The sequence below is a fragment of the Neomonachus schauinslandi genome, chromosome 3 (assembly GCF_002201575.2).
Source record: "Neomonachus schauinslandi chromosome 3, ASM220157v2, whole genome shotgun sequence".
NCBI classification, from domain to species: Eukaryota; Metazoa; Chordata; class Mammalia; order Carnivora; family Phocidae; genus Neomonachus; species Neomonachus schauinslandi.
The window spans coordinates 109,058,098-109,073,305 of record NC_058405.1 but is presented as its reverse complement, the minus strand read 5'-3'; positions in this window follow the sequence as shown (position 1 = coordinate 109,073,305).

Genomic DNA, 15,208 nt, shown 5'->3' with positions numbered 1-15,208 from the left:
AAGTTAACAAGCTCCCTTTACTCTCTACAGAGCGGAAGAAGAAAGGGAATCCAACCCCTGAGAGATGTTAAAATGAAGGAGAAAAAAGACTGTTGGTGTTTGTTAAAGAAAATGGTGTCAGTGTCTTGGGCTGATCAAGGTGTAGAATCTGAGGCCCTGACAGATGCCCAGGCCTACGTTTGACAGGAAGCCTTTTTCCAGGTCAGGTCTGCTTTGATGATCTCAACTAATGAATACTCGGGTCTGTAAGGCCTTGAGTTGGGGCTACACCTTGCTTTCATGGTTTGGTCATACGGGTCTGCCCTCCCTCTCACCTCCCTCTCTCCCATCCCTTACAAGAGTGCATTTTGCCTCCTCTTTTCTCAGTTCCATTTTAGAAAATATCACCACATTTACCACACAAAAGACATCGAAACTAATTAAGTAAACTCCAAAGAACTATTACAAATCATTTTGCTTCAGCCAGAGATATCAGATTTAATTAGGTGATCAGTGTTGATGGGGTAAAAAAACAAAAGCTCTCTCCTGTTTGAAAAGGTTCAGGCCCTATAGAGACCCAGTCTTCCCACCATGACACAAATAATAATTGAGCACTTCTTAAAAAAAAAAAAAAAAAAAAGGCAGGCATGAAAAGAGTTTTCTGTTAGAGACAAAAGCTTTCAACTAAGGTTTGTTTTCTCTTTTTGCCAGGTGATTTAAAAACAAACAAACAAACAAAAAACCAAAAAACAAAAAACAAACCAAAAACAAAACACACCATCTACAAAGAAATAGCTATAACCTACATTGATATCACCATGACACAGAATATAAAGTGGTTCTAACAAGCATAATTTTTGCAAGTGATTAATCAAAATCTATTTAGCCAGTCATCTTCAATGATTATCAACAGACTTGCTTAAGAGCACAATGAAAATAGTTCATTTTCCCTAGGTTACCCATCACATAACATCTTTTCTTCAGCATATTAAACAGAAGACTCAAGTTCAAAGATAACACAGCAGTTAAAAGATGCGAAAATTAGTGTGATAGATAGACTCGTTGTTCATAAGGAAAGTGGGAGAAAAACTGTAGATTCTACTTGGCTCCACTTCAAGCCCAGCATTGTGGACTAATGTTGAGCGCTGTTTCTATCGTTCACTAGGAACAAGTTATTTTGATAAATTGGCAATAAATAATATAGGATGGGGTAGTTATTTTTGAATCAATCTTTATCATGAATTAGTTGTCAGTCTCCGATATACAGACGTGTTAGATCTTAAAAGAAGATGGTATTCTTTTCGGAAAAAGACAGTTTACTTTTATCACAATATTTATTAGATTAGAAGTTAAAAATGTGATGCCACTTTTTAAATTCATACCACAGACTTATGACAGCCGGACTTCTTACGTTGATGAAAATCCGTGTCATTATGGTCTTAACTGTTTCTCCTCACACGTGTACACATTAACACACATTTAGAGATTATGAAGGAAAGCAAACGCATATTGGTTTCCCTATGGTAAACAGTAGATCTCTTGATTCTAACTGGTATTTACGGTTTGAAGCAGGTCTGAATAATGGCTTTTTTATATGCTGTTGTTAAACAATTTTCCTGGAATTTCTATCCAACAAATGCACATAACTTTATATGGCGCAATGGGCTTCAAGCAAGCCTGAAACAGTCAGGCAAGTTACCAAAAAGGCCAATGCAATATTTCCCGAGTTTAAGTACACCTCAAAATTCCTTTCTTTAGCTCCTAAAATGTTGAAAGGAAAATAATTTTCTACGTTGGCATTTAAATGGTATTGTTCCATGTGAAAAGAGTTACTAAGACATTTGCTGGAAGTCAACAAAAATAATTTGGACATATTTCGAACTTATTTTATCTGACTCCTCGACATTTAATTTGGTGTGAAAAACGGCAACGGTCGAAAACAGATGTTAAGGGGCCAAGTATACAGCAGAGGTCAAAACAAACATAAAACACCGCTTCCATTTCTAAAAGAGGGGAAAAAATGATTCCTCCAGCAACAGGTTCTACGTTAAACCTGCTTTTTTTATTGTTCTGCTTGGGATATCTGTAGACTGCACAATCCGACGCTGTCTGCGGCGGAGCAATACCTCTCAGCACTGGTAATTTAAGACTTTCTTCTCTGTAATACACTGAACCATCATAACCTGTCTCTTCCCATTTAGTTTAACCTACAACCACCACATACTGATTTGGCTGTGTGTGGCTTTTTCTATTGCCATTTATTACTCTGCTCGACTCCTGAAATTCTGTTTGCAATTTAAGGCCACAAATTAGAAGCGTAAGTCATCTGTTTCCTATAATCCCCCTGTCAGGACTGGAATCACATTTGGAGCTCAGCACTGAGTCTGGGCCCGGGCCCTTACAGACTTTCTGATTGGCTGGCCTCTCTAAAAGCTGCAGTGGAATAAATAAAATGCTCTGGAAAATAGAGCTTTTGCCCTCCCCTCCCCAAGAAAAAGGATGAAAGAAAAGGAATCGAGTTTCAAATATTTTTCTTCTCTCCCTTACATAATTCTCAAGTCAATTGCTACAATGGTGGGTTGTTGATTTGTTGGGGGGTTTTTTCCCCAACAAATAGCAGAGCTGAATATTATTCTTTAAGGACAAAATGCGAAATGTTGAAGATTCCATGTGAAAGAAAAGTGTAATCCTGCTTCAATCAGCTATGTATTTTTGCTACGTGTGGAACACCTTTTATAAGTCCTGCCATTTTTCTTACAAAACACATTTCTTTTTTATATTGCAGCTGTACTAATTAGCTGGGTATTTGTTTAATAGTGTCATAGATCTTTTGCTAAGCTAAAAATCTATGAAATCCTCATCCACTCATTCTACCAGGCTTTCTCTTTTAAAATATTTTGGCCAATTTTACTTACTATCCCTGGATTTTATAGAAAATTTTCAAGAAATCAAATATGAAATTAGTTTATCTTTGTAAAACACATTCGGCCTTTAAGTAACATAAGAATTTCAAAAATTTAGGAATATGACCGTTTCTTCTTTCCTTTTTTTCCTCAGTTCATTTTAATAGATTTCCTACTATCCCAGCTGTGGCTTTAGACTCTTAGCATTCCATATTTTAAAATCTTTCCATATTCTTTCCCTTATACTTTCAGTGCACAACATACCAGATTACATATTAAAGACAGCAAGATACAAAATATAAATGGAAAGAAATACCGAGTAGCCAGAACTAAAACCATACTCTGAGTTTTCAGTGCAATTGTGAACCACCACTGGGCTTTAAAAAATCATTAGTGAACAGGAATAAAATCCGACAGACTGACTCATGTTTATTAATATACTTATACTAGCTATACCTGGGCCAAAAGGTTGGAAATAAAGGGATCGATATTAGATGAATGCCCCAAAAACAGAGTTTGTATTTCAAAAGAGAACAGAGCTTAATGGGGGACATTATATATGTGATGCAAGCTAAATTTTAGCCAAAAATAAAAATTAAGTTAAAAAATAATAACAAATGATTTAAAGAAAAACAAGAGAATTTAAAGAGAAACAGAAGAATCATAATATTAAATCATATTAAAGGTATGTGATTATTTACAGAACCACTCCTGGAAATGTTTTGTGCTTCTGCAACTTACATTTGGTTTCTTTTTTTTTTTTATTAACATCAAATTTTGCAGGCTGGTTGGTAGTCTATAGTGTGGCCTGTGATGTCTGGTAATTTAAAAGAAACAAAGGAGGAAAACTCGCCAAGACGTTGAGGTTTCAAAAACAACAACAACAACAACAACAAATAGCTACTGTACATGCGCACTTTATTTTCTAGGTTTTTTTTTTTTTCAACTATACTTTCTGTGTTGCAGATTTATTTAATAAACAAATGCATCTTCTGGGCCCATAATACACAAATGCATGCTACTGTTAATTCATTTACAGAATGGGCCGTGATGGCCCCTGAGCAAAAGAGCAATCTTGTTATAATGAATGTGTACTATTCTTAATAAGCACACTGTAGCAACGACCCGCACTGCACACAAAAGCACACCCAAACCATTTGGTTTGTTCCCAGAGCTCGGACACCAGCACCACTATTAAATAGCTGTGCGCTGGGAGAGCAATCCAGTATTGGCATGCAAATGAGCACACGAAGAGGCCAGATGCTGCTCTTTAGAAAGGAAAAGTGCCTCTGATCAAATTTAGGGGGAGAGAGAACCTGTGAACGTTGCAAGGGCAGGGCAGTTTCGAGATTGTGCTCCATTATATTTCTGACAGGGGTGGGACCACCGGTGGGATGAACCTAGGACCGATGAATAGAACAGAACTTTTTGCAAACACAGGAGCATTCAAGCAGTCCGTGTTTCCATGGGTTCCCCTAGAGATTGCCCACCACATTTTTTGGTTTTGTTTTTTGTCTTATTTGTTTCTTTTGGTTTTTTCATGTCTTCCTTTCAGGTCCAGAATGATGATTCTGGCACCGAAAACTTGCGAGACTCCATCTCTGCTTTTTAAGTTGAAAGTACCACTATGCATAGGAGTTCAGTGATTCTCAAAAGCTTTACCATTCCAAATAAAATATTAAGTTATTGAAAAGAATGTGACATCTTTTTTCTCCAAATGAGCTCATCATGCATGATATTCATCTGTGTTTGGTGAGCTTTCATAATTTGTAGTGGGCATATGACCCATTCGTGGCTGCCTTTATCTTATCATAACATTTGACTGCCTTGAGGATAGAGCAGTAGGAGGGAAGCCAGTACTCGGGAGATTGAAACTGGCCTCGCAACAACTTTGGTAGACTGCGTTCCAACCAGAATCAAGACGTTGCTTTTCCTGTTGGCTCATTTTTCATGTTCTCTTTCTCTCGGTGTTTAGGGAGTCATTGATTTATTTGATTTCTTGAAGATAGTAGGAGATGATAAGGATTGAAGTCATGGGTATGTGTTTTGAGAAAAGGACTAATGAAAAAGAAGCAGGAACACCCATACATAGTAAAATTCACAAGGGTAGATAACAGGATTCCTGTGACACTGCTAATTAAAATATATAGGTGTAATATGTCTCCTTTATAATAATAGGATTTGGGAACAAGACCTTCCTCTACCCTCGTTATTAATCATGTAATAATAGAATTTACCATGGAATTCCCGTAAACATTTATGGACTACCTACTATATGCTAGATGCTGCACAGAGCTCTGAGAAGAGCTGTATGTCACAGGAAATAAGATGGTACCTGTTGTGGCCAAATCTATACATTAAACCTCCTGATCGTGGTTTATTAATTATAACCCCACAATAAATAAATCTTCTATGTAGAAATGCTGACTTTAGTAAAAAAATAGAAATGGACATAAATATATCCAGTGAGAGTATATCCATTTTTTTCTTCGTCAATCATAGCAGTCTCTAAATTTCCGAGCAGCCCTTTCCTATCAGTCAAGTGGTCCATAAAATTCATCCAAACATTAATAAATATGTATTGAGCACGATATCAGTTTCCTAGGGCTGCCCAGATAACAAAGTATCAGAAATCGAGTGGCTTAAAACAATAGAAATGTCTTCTCTCACAGTTCTGAAGGCTAGAAATCCAAGATCAATGTGTTGGCAGGGCCACACTCCCTCTGAAAGCTCTAAGGGAGGATGCTTCTTTGTCTCTTCCAACTCCTCAGAGCCCCAGGTGTTCCTTGGCATGTGGCAGCATGACTTCAATCTCTGCTTCTATCTTCACATGGCCATATTCCCTCTACGTCTCTGTCTGTGTCTCTTCTCTTTCTATAGACACCAGTCACATCAGATGAGGGTCCACCCTAGTTCAGTATGATCTGATTTTTATCTTGATTACATCTGCAAAGACCCTATTTCCAAATAATGTAACCCTCCCAGGTACAGAGCATTAGGACTTCAACTTCTTTGGGGGGCGGGAGGGAGGGTGGGGGAAATCAGGGGGCCTGGGCCTGAGACAGTTTAATTAACCCATTATAAGCACTTACTAAGTACCAGGCAATTGCACTTGGGAATTTTTATCACTTTATCATGAAAGAGTCCTATGAAATCTGTTGTGGAATTCATTACCTAAATGTTGTTGAAGATAGTCTTACTTCAATATAGAAAGTCATCTCTTTGCAAACTCAGGAAAAAGTGTTCTCAGGACTCAGCATGAGGAATCAAGGTTCTTCCAATTGTCTCTGAATCATTTTAGATGCTCTTAGTCTCATAATTGATCTTATTTCTCTCTTTGAATTGGCTGCTAGCAAGTTCAGAATCAAATTTGGACCCACCACAAATAAGTATGTAATAACATCATCATTGTTATTTTATATGGTGAACTTTACCCAGTTCTATCTTATTTTTTGATTTTTTATTTCTTTTTGCCATTTACATGTTTTTATCTTGTCAAAGCATTATTGGAAATGATACTTTTTGGGGCAAATTTATTACAAATAATTTTACTACAAATAAATTTTTTAATTAGGATAGACCAAATGAATTTCATTTTCCCTAAAACAAGACCAATATAAAAGCTAAAATATACTGTGAAAGTGAATCCATTCCAAATGCTAACTTATCTGTTCTCAATGAGTAAGAATAACCAAGTATTTTTTTAAAGATTCTATTTTATTTGACAGAGAGAGAGTGGCAGGCAGAGGGAGAGTGAGAAGCAGGTTCCCCACTGAGCAGGGAGCCCGATGTGAGGCTCAATCCCAGGACCCTCAATCCTGAAGGCAGATGCTTAACCAACTGAGCCACTCAGGTGCCCCAAGAATAACCAAGTATTAATGATACGCCATAGGCATTTATAAGCTAGGTTGAATCCTCACATAATATTAAAGCTTGAGGGAAACCTTTGAAGCAGGGCGCCTGGGTGGCTCAGTTGGTTAAGCCACTGCCTTCGTCTCAGGTCATGATCCTGGAGTCCCGGGATCGAGTCCCACATCGGGCTCCCTGCTCAGTGGGGAGCCTGTTTCGCCCTCTGACCCTCCCCCCTCTCATGCTCTCTTTCTCTATCTCATTCTCTTTCTCAAATAAATAAATAAAATCTTTTAAAAAAAAAAGGAAACCTTTGAAGCAAAGTTTCTCAAAACTTCTGTATGCCCTATAATGAATGAAAAAGAGAAAACTAAGGGATTAACATGATCACTTGCTTCAGGTATCTGAAAGCTATCAAATAGCAGATGTATTCTCAGAGTCAAGATTAGTATCAATAAGTATAGAATATTACAAGACAGAGTGAGAAGAACTAATAATTCAAGATGGTCAACATTTTTGGGAATGATCGTGCCATTCTCAACTCTCCATTATTAGAAATGTTCAAGCTAAAGCATATCATCAATCAGGGATCTGAAATAATGAATCTCAGCATTAGTAAGCATTTGGCTCTAAGAACCACATTTCCTTCCATCCAACTCCAAAAGCCTAAGATCAATGATTAATAAAAACATACTGCCATTATTTTATTACAATTGGACCCATTTAAACAATTCCAAAATTTATAATAATTTCACATTTAGAAAAGAGCTGGACATAGTAATAGGTCTACCAGTTGTATACCAAAACTTCCTTCCTACAATTTTACTGAAGAACACAGCCACAAAACAAAGAATTTGGATAAGCAGGCTATACGTCATCTCACTAATTTTAAAAAGCAGCAACTAAATTTTAGCAAGAAAAATTGTCCAATGACATGAACGGAAACTATAGCATAACCAGAATTATAAATTGCCAGTCCTGAGATTACAGTGGAGATGTAGCCATACCACCTTCCAAAGAATCAGAAAATCATGACAACCATTACCCAACCACTCAACTCAAACCATACGTGCCTTCTTCTTATGCAATATCCAGACATCTAATTTCCAAATCCAGTCAGTGAAAAGCACAGGGTAACCCTGTGGCTCTTTGGGTTGATGATCGTGAATGTCCTCCAGAGTAGCCTAAGTTTCAGACCACATCCATGCACTTTGGATTGGCCATTGTCATAACTACAGGTTTCTCCTACTCACCTATCACTGAGCCAAATTTCCATATGGCAGGATGGTAAGACACACCTATAAACAGGTCTGTTGTGCTGGGCTGCTCTTTGATTCCTGGGTTTTCTTTCACATGCATGTGCACTCAGTTTAGCATGAGATCATTATTTCTTATTCCCTTTCCCTGATGGATGACAAACTATTGCAACAAAACTGAGCAGTCCCTCCATTTTATTTCTGGCTTTACCAGTGACATGCTCTGCAAATTTACCCAAGTCACTCATTCCTTCTATGGACAGGGTCCTTCAGTGGTAAACTGGAGGTTGTTAGTTTCACCAGCTCATATTCAGGGAACACTGAAGTCTGCACAAGAAAGTTCCTATAGACAAGGGAAAGTATTATCATTACTGTTGTTGTTTTTGACTAATACAGCTGCAGAACTAGAAGATTTAAGGTCTCTCCATGGACTTCACTGTGGCCTCCAGAATCTGAGATTTAATTTTAAAAGAATTAAATTTCCAGTCTGCTTTCCAGGGGTAACTGTGAGAACATATGCTGACAGACTGTTGTCTTCAGAGGCAAAATCCAGACACACTAAGACAATGCCACAGCTTGAACGGGGGTGACCCTTTCCCATTCATCTTAATGGAGTGTTAAACTTGAAGCCTAATTAGGTCCACTTAAATGCCAACATTATTATACTTTTCTCTGCTTATCTTCATACCAGAAACAATCAACTAATGCACTCATTTAATCTGAGTGCGTGCAACGATCACATCCAGACACCCTGTCATTTTGATAGCCTCCTATGCAGTCATAAAAGTACAAGTTTTAAACTTGCACTTGGTTGTTTTTAATTATCCACATAATTAGATTACTTTCTATTACCTTGAAATTTTAGAGGTGAGATTGTATACACATATATACGATGTTTGTAAGGCAGTGGAGCCTGATCACTATTCCCATAATGAGAAGCTGGTATCAAACATGCTCCCAGGATAACAAACTAAGATGTGTTAAATGAAAGATCCCATTCCTGCCCTTCAGAGGAGGCTCACAGCTTTATAGCTTATCCTTTGTGTATACGCCTGAGCTTTCTTCATTCCCTTTCTGATTCATCATTGCTGTGTGGACTCTATTTTAAATTTTAATCCTATGACAAACCTTGGAAGAAATAGAATTTAAAATACATAAATCCACACTTGCCTATTTTGTACCTAGGAGGATCTAGATCTAGGCCCTTAATTCAAAGTCCTTGACCACCTTATAAAATATCTTGTAAAAGTGTATTTATTTACTCGTGGCTATAAGGAGATTAGTCTGTTTTTCTTTAATGGTCTCTGTACCAAGATGGCACACAAGAAAAATTTTTGGAAGTTCGTCATGCAGGCTTAGGGATGAAGACATCAGTGGGTGTCTTCAAAATAGGACAAATTTCTCGCCCCTCTGCCTACACACCTCTCACCTCAGGCCATACCCCATGTGCCCTAAGCACCTGAATGTCAAAGAATATGAGGCTTGAAGGGACATTTCCCACAGGTGTCTGTAACAGACATTGCTAGTGCCCACTTTGGTTTTCCAACCATTCCTAGATACACAGAAAACTAAGTTTCTTAGCCCCTTTTGCAGTTGAGTTGGGACTATGACTAATTCTGGCCAGTGGGTTGGGACACGGAGGTCACTTTGGGGAGGAAGTACTTAAGAGCCAATGCATAATCCCTAATGTTCTCTTTCTCTGTTTAGACAAACCCTAAAGCCCCATGTTGAGAGAAAAGTGTCATGAGGTAGAAACAGCCCAGAATGTTCAGTTTCCACCTGGAGGACACCTGGAGAGATGCCTGGGCCCGCAGAAGGTTTGCATGACTGAAAATAATACTAAAATTTTGGTTAACCATTGATATTGTAGTGTTGTTTGTTGCTATAATATTACCTAGCTTATCTGGTCTAAAACAATGTGTCAGAATTAATTTCCAAGCCAAATCTCACTAGATGGATTCCCATATGTAACCATCATCTCTACCTTCTTCTAGCTTCAAATACAAGAGAGTGAAAAAATAAAGGTTCGAGAGTCATTCCGGACAGTCCACCAAGTTCCAGTTTCCCTCCTCGTTGTTGATTCCCTCATCTTTTGTACTTTGATCTTGAAAGAAGTGAATTAAGTCACGTCACCGCCTGCTCTTTTCCACCAAGAAAGAAAGGTGGGAGACAATCGTCACTCACAATGGTCAGGGCATTTTCCAGAAACAGAGAATTGGCATCCAAAACCAGGCTAGAGTCAAAGAGGAATGGGGAAAGGCCCTTAGGTAGAACCCTAAAATTCAGGTTTGCATTATCCAAGTAGGCACCAGTGCAAATGCCCATTTGCTAGCTACAGAAATAGGGCACTATTCCGGGGAGCCATTGCAGAGGACTGGAAGAACAAAAGTTGTACATAATCTCTAAAAGGGGGCTTAGTTAATAAAAATATCAAATTATATCTGAATTGAGCTAAGTAGTATTTTTATTGAACCTTTTAGATGATACTTGCAAACATCTAAACTTTTAAAACAGTTGCTCTGAAAATTTTGAATAACTGATTTTTACTTTCACAGGAATGTGTTTATTGTGTTTACATTAAATCAGGTCCCAGGGTCCTAAATAGTTTCTGACTTCAGAAGAAGTTTGTTTCCTACTTACAGACTCAGTCATGCAAACTCCCTAACTGATCCATAGATGGTAATGAGCTCCAGCAGGGACTTAAGAGGAAAAGTGAGTCTTATGGAGCCTCAGTAAAGAAAGAAGTGAATGCATGAGATGCAGATAAAGGGAAAAGCTACTGCTGGTGAGAAATGGGCGAGGCACATGATTAGGAAGCCCTGTGGGTTAACTAACAGTAAGGATGGGTTTCGCTGGCGCAGAAGATTGTAAGCTGGGAAAAACCATGTGCAAAGTGGAAGGCATACTCACATGGGAATTATTTGGGGCTAGGAAAGCAACTTAGCTCTGTGACCTTAGGAAACTCAGTCTTCCCTTCAGGTAGCATAAAAATACCTACCCCACAGGGTTAGTATGTGGATTAATTTGAATAATACTGTGCATGTAATATTCCTAGTACACTGACCATATTTAGTAAGTTTTCAGTCAATATTAACTCTTATTATTTGGGGCACCTGAATGGTACAGTTGGTTACATCTCTGGCTCTTGGTTTCAGCTCAGGTCGTGATCTCAAGCTTATGAGATCGAGCCCTGCATTGGGCTCCGCACTCAGCACAGAGTCTGCTTGGGATTCTCTCTCCTCCCTTTGCCCCTCATGCTTGTGCTCTCTCTCTCTTTCTCTAAAATAAAAAGATACATCTTAAAAAAAAAAAGATTCTCCCTCTCCCTCCACCCGTCCCCCCTGCTCATGCTCTCTCTCTCAAAAAAAAGAAAATTAACTCTTATTAGATTTGCATGTTATGTGAATTTTTAATCTTTTATTGAGGTAAAAATTGACACATATATTTAACTTATATTAATAAAACCATATGTACAGAGCCAATAATAATACTAGTATTATAGGTGAGTCCCCTCAATAATTGTGTTTCTCTGAATGAGAAGTGAGACACAATCTGATATTTGCTTCATTTGATCCCAACACCTAAGTGGCTCTCATAGTGTGAACATTCCACAGGGACATATGAGTGATATAACGGAATTTTTTGAAAAATTTTCACCATTGGAATTTTATCCCTAAACACTGTATAAGGTGCTACGCTACAGTATTAAGGAATCCTTGTATTGCCATTTGTGAAGGATCACTCACAGTTTACTAAGCATAATTTTTATTTGTTCCCTCTTCCACCATGCAAACTAACATGGTGCTACAAAGAATACAGCACTGGGGTCAGCAGACCTGAGTTCAAATTTGAGCTTCGCCATTTACTAGTTCTGACACAAAAGCAAGTCCTGTATATCTTTGAATATCCATTCCCCATTGGTAAAATGGGGATAACCTCAAAGGAATGTAGTAAGGGTTAAATCAAATAACACATGCAATGTGCCTAGCATTATGCAAGCAAAAATATGAACTCTCTTCCTAGCCCATAAACCCCAATAATTCTAATGCAGAATTATCAGAACATTGTATTATTTGTGTGCATCTCTATCTCACTAGGTTATGAGTTTCTTAAAGGTAATAGGTAGGATGTTTTGTACTTTGTACTCCATGCATCTAGAGTAGAGTTAGGAGTTTGGCTATGGTAGAAAGAGAAACCAAGAATGATTATTTGTTTCTGAATATAAAAGAAATAAACACAACTATATTATCTCCCAGAAGCTTGGAAAAAAAAAAAAAAAAACAACTCATCTGTAGGGGTGCCTGGGAGGCTTAGTCTGTTAAGCATCTGCCTTTGGCTGGGGTCATGATCCCAGGGTCCTGGGATCAAGCCCCACATCGGGCTCCCTATTCAGCACAGAGTCTGTTTCTCCCTCTCCCTCTGCCCCTCCCCCTGCTTGTGTGCTCTCTCTTACACGCATCTTCTCTTTCTTTCTCAAATAAATAAATAAAATCTTTAAAAAAAAAACCTCATCTGTAAGCATTGTCTGTACTCACTCACCTCAATTTCTCTCCTCTGTGTACCCCAAAGGTATCAATTCCCACCATGCTGATACTGCCTTGGCCAAAGTCCCCACTGACCTCCATGTTGCCAAATTCAGTGCTGTTTTCTGTGTTCTCTCCCTCAACGCTATTTGGTGCAATTGACTGCTTTTTCTTAAAACACTTTCTGCTCCTGGCTTCCATGACACCATACTCTCATGGCATTCCTCTGTTTAGTCTCCTTTGCTGTGTCTTCCTCTTTAAAAAGTGTAGGCTTCTAGACTTTATAGTGCTCCGCTCCTTCCTAGCCCTCTCCTCTATCAACGCACTCTCACTAGTGAGCTCATCCATTCATTCATTGGATAGTGAGCACCACCCAAATGCTAATGAATCCAACATCTTTATCTCTAGCCCTGACTATTCCCCAGAAATCCAGACTTACATAACCAACTGTTACTTGATGTCTTCATTTGTATGCCAAATGAATCTTTCAAAATTCACACACATAAAAGAGAAAGTATGGTTCCCTCTTCCCGATCCCAACTGATACCTGCCCCAGGAATCTCCATCTCCATAAGTAGCACTAATCTCCCTAAAGATTGAAACAATAATCTAGCACAGGGCTTCTCAAACTTTAATGCATATATGAATCACCTGGTGGTCTTCTAATTCAGTAAGTCTGAGTTATAGCCTATGACTCTGCATTTATAACAAGTTTCAAATGATGTGATGTTGCTGGTCCTCAAATCACATTATTGAATAGCAAGGACCTTGGAGGTAATTCTCATTGCCTCTGTTTCCCTAATGCACATTCCCCACACATATTCAAACAATCGGTAATGCTTAATCGACCACATTTCTCCAGAATCTGACTATTTTCCAACTCACAACACCTACTCAGTACCACCATCACCTTTCTCAGGTACTACTAACATAGATTCCCAACTAGTCACCTCTTTCTACTTTGTCCCCTGTCCCGTGGGGTGTTCTGTCCCCTGCAGCAGTAAAATACCAATCACATCAGAACACTACTAGCCAATAGTTTTTTCTGTCACACCTACAATTAAATCCCATCAATGACTTTAGAGTGGCCCCTGCCTGTCCTTCAACCTCATCTGGTATCACTCACACTCTGTCCCAGGATGATCCAGCCACACTGATCTTTCATTCCTTGAATTTGCCAAGTTCACTCCCACCTTGAGGCATTTGCACTAGCTGCTCCCTCTGCTTGAAATGCTCTTTGCCCTTGATCTTTCACATGGCTGACTCCTTCTTGTCATTCAAATCACAGCTTAAATGTCATCCAGAGTGACCTTCCTGAACACCCAATCCAAAATAGCCACTCTGTAACCTGTCTCTTGGTATCAAATCACTGTTCTATTTCTCTGCACTTTACTTATGCTATGTGATATTTTTCTGGATTATTTATTTGCTCATGTTCTGTCTCTCTTCTTTCCTCCCATCGTTTGCTCTCCCATTCTCTCTTCCTCCCTCCACCTCCTCCCACCCACACCAAGAAGTAAGCCCCATGAAAGCAGAAACTATGTCCGTCTTGTTACCTGTTTTGATCCCTGCATCTAGGTCGATTCCTGGAATGTAGTAGGCACTCAACACCACTTGATGTATGATTGCATGAGTAAATGACTGAGGAAAATTTCTGGAGTCTACTGCAGAGTGAGAGGGGACATGCAGCTACCTGGCATCCGGACCTTCCACTTTGTCCTGCAGGATCCTTCTTCACTTCTTCTCTGAGTCCATCCAATTCCACATGGTATACTTACAAGTGAAGATGATCAACTGGGGGGTAGGTTGTCATCATTTTTGTCATAAGAGGATCTTGTGTTTCATAGTCTCTGCCACAAGCACTAGAATTCAGCTTATTTCAAAATAAGCCAGCCAGGTTCTCAAAAAGAGCAGTCCCTCTGAGTGTGGACTTCATTTCCATGACTCTCCACTGGTCACTTTCAAAAGCTTTACTTAACTCCCCACCCATCTATTATTTGAAGGGTTAGGGGCTTGGGGATTGGAATGGAGCTTACTTATAGTGATTTGAATATGTAGTTTGATATGATTATTATAAAAGACATACATGGAACCAAGGCAATTCTAATGGATCACAGAGTGTGGTCCCCCAACCAGTGGTATCTACATTACCGGGGAGCTTATTAAGAATGCTAATTCTCAGTCTCTGCCTCTGACCCTCTAACAGAAACTCTGAGGATGGGCCCAAGCAATCTGTGCTTTAAAGGTTCTCCAGATGATTCTGATGCATGCTAAAATTTGAGAGCTACCTATTTAAACCATTCACATGTACCACCATGACTTTCCATTGCTCAGGAAAGTTGGCGACCTCAAGAATACTTAGTCTACTCCTTGCTTCTTGTAGCTTGTGGTGCCAGCCGCATGCTCTCGAGTGCCCCTCGGAGCCATCCTTCACAAAATTGATAAAATCAAGGGCTTTCTGCTCACAGCCAGGCGAAAGGAGGCCAAATCTGTTGAGATCAAGAAAAATAAGGATAAGGTGAAGTCTAAAGTTCAATGCATCAGATACCTTTATATCTTGTCATCACAGACAAAGAGAAGGCAGAGAAACTGAAGCAGCCCCTGCCCTTCAGTTTGGCAAGGAAGTCGCTGAAATGAACCTGGCACACTGACTTCGACTGCATTAAAATTTTAAAAATTTCTTTAAAAAAAATACTTA